The sequence below is a fragment of the Triticum dicoccoides genome, chromosome 6B (genome assembly GCF_002162155.2).
Source record: "Triticum dicoccoides isolate Atlit2015 ecotype Zavitan chromosome 6B, WEW_v2.0, whole genome shotgun sequence".
In the NCBI taxonomy this organism is placed as follows: domain Eukaryota; kingdom Viridiplantae; phylum Streptophyta; class Magnoliopsida; order Poales; family Poaceae; genus Triticum; species Triticum dicoccoides.
The window spans coordinates 291140275-291142673 of record NC_041391.1 but is presented as its reverse complement, the minus strand read 5'-3'; positions in this window follow the sequence as shown (position 1 = coordinate 291142673).

Sequence of the window (2399 nt, the reverse complement as noted above, 5' to 3'; positions counted from 1 at the left end):
TAACCTATTAACCTAGAGCCCAATTGCAGTTTTTGTTTTTTCCTTGTTTTTGAGTTTCGCAGAAAAGGAATATCAAACGGAGTCCACACGGAATAAAACTTTCGCAGTGATTTCTCTTGGACCAGAAGACACACGTAGGACTTGGAGTCCAAGTCAGAAGACCCTCGAGGCGGCGACAAGCCAGGGGGCGCGCCCCCAGGGCTTGTGGGCCCCTCGGAGACCCCCTAACCTCCTTCCTTGGCCTGTAAATTCAGAAATATTCCCAAAACCCTAGAAGCATCCACTAAAACACTTTTTCACCGCCGCAGGTCTCTGATCTCATGAGATCCCATCTGGAGGCCTTTTCCGGTACTCTGCTGGAGGGGGATTCGATCATGGAGGGCTTCTACATCAACCTTACTGCCCTTCCGATGATGCGTGAGTAGTTTACCACAAACCTACGGGTCCATAGATAGTAGCTAGATGGCTTCTTATCTCTCTTTGATCTTCAATACAATGTTCTCCTCGATGTTCTTGGAGTTCTATCCGATGTAATATTCTTTGTGGTGTGTTTGTCAAGATCCGATGAATTGTGGATTTATGATCAGATTATCTATGAATATTATTTGAGTCTTATGTGAATTCTTCTATGCATGATTCTATATCTTTGTATTTCTCTTCGAATTATTGGTTTAGTTTGGCCAACTAGATTGGTAGTTCTTGCAATGGGAGAGGTGCTTAGTTTTGGGTTCAATATTGTGGTGTCCTCACCCAGTGGCAGTAGGGGTAGCGAGGCACATAATGCATTGTTGCCATCAAGGATAAAAAGATGGGGTTTATATCATATTGCTTGAGTTTATCCCTCTAATCATGTCATGTTTCTTAAAGCGTTACTCTGTTCTTATGTACTTAATACTCTAGATGCAGGCAGGAGTCAGTCAATGTGTGGAGTAATAGTAGTAGATGCAGGATCATTTCGGTCTACTTGTCATGGATGTGATGCCTATATTCATGATCATTGCCTTAGATATTGTCATAACTTTGTGCTTTTCTATCAATTGCTCGACAGTAATTTGTTCACCCACCGTTTGCTTTCTTTGAGAGAGAAGCCTCTAGTGAAACCTATGGCCCCCGGGTCTATTTTCCATCATATATTTTCAGATCTATAAAACCAAAAACACAAAAATACTTTGCTTTGTTTTGCTTACTTTTTACTTGTTTTATATCTCTTTATTAGATCTCACTCTTGTTCGTGACCATGAAGGGATTGACAACACCTTTTTCGTGTTGTGTGCAAGTATTTGTTAGTTTGTGAAGGAAATATGCCCTAGAGGCAATAATAAAGTTATTATTTATTTCCTCATATCATGATAAATGTTTATTATTCATGCTAGAATTGTATTAACCGGAAACATGATACATGTGTGAATACATAGACAAACATATAGTCACTAGTATGCCTCTACTTGACTAGCTCATTAATCAAAGATGGTTATGTTTCCTAACCATAGACATGTGTTGTCATTTGATTAATGGGATCACATCATTAGGAGAATGATGTGATTGACATGACCCATTCCGTTAGCCTAGCACTTGATCGTTTAGTATGTTGCTGTTGCTTTCTTCATGACTTATACATGTTCCTATAACTATGAGATTATGCAACTCGCGCTTATCGGAGGAACACTTTGGGTGCTACCAAACGTCACAACGTAACTGGGTGATTATAAAGGAGTACTACAGGTGTCTCCAAAGGTACATGTTGGGTTGGCGTATTTCGAGATTAGGTTTTGTCACTCCGATTGTCGGAGAGGTATCTCTGGGCCCTCTCAGTAATGCACATCACTATAAGCCTTGCAAGCAATGTAGCTAATGAGTTCGTTACGGAAAGATGCATTACGTAACGAGTAAAGAGACTTGCCAGTAACGAGATTGAACTAGGTATTGGATACCGACGATCGAATCTTGGGAAAGTAACATACCGATGACAAAGGGAACAACGTATGTTATTATGCGGTTTGACCGATAAAGATCTTCGTAGAATATGTAGGAGCCAATATGGGCATCCAGGTTCCGCTATTGGTTATTGATCGAGAATAGTTCTAGGTCATGTCTACATAGTTCTCGAACCCGTAGGGTCCGCACGCTTAACGTTACGATGACAGTTTTATTATGAGTTTAAAAGTTTTGATGTACCGAAGTTTGTTCGGAGTCCCGGATGTGATCACGGACATGACGAGGGGTCTCGAAATGGTCGAGACATAAAGATTGATATATTGGAAGCCTATGTTTGGACATCGGAAGTGTTCCGGGTGAAATCGGCATTTTACCGGAGTACCGGGAGGTTACCGGACCCCCCCGGTAACCTAATGGGCCTTAGTGGGCCTAGTGGAGGAAGAGGAGAGGAGGCCTAGGGGCAG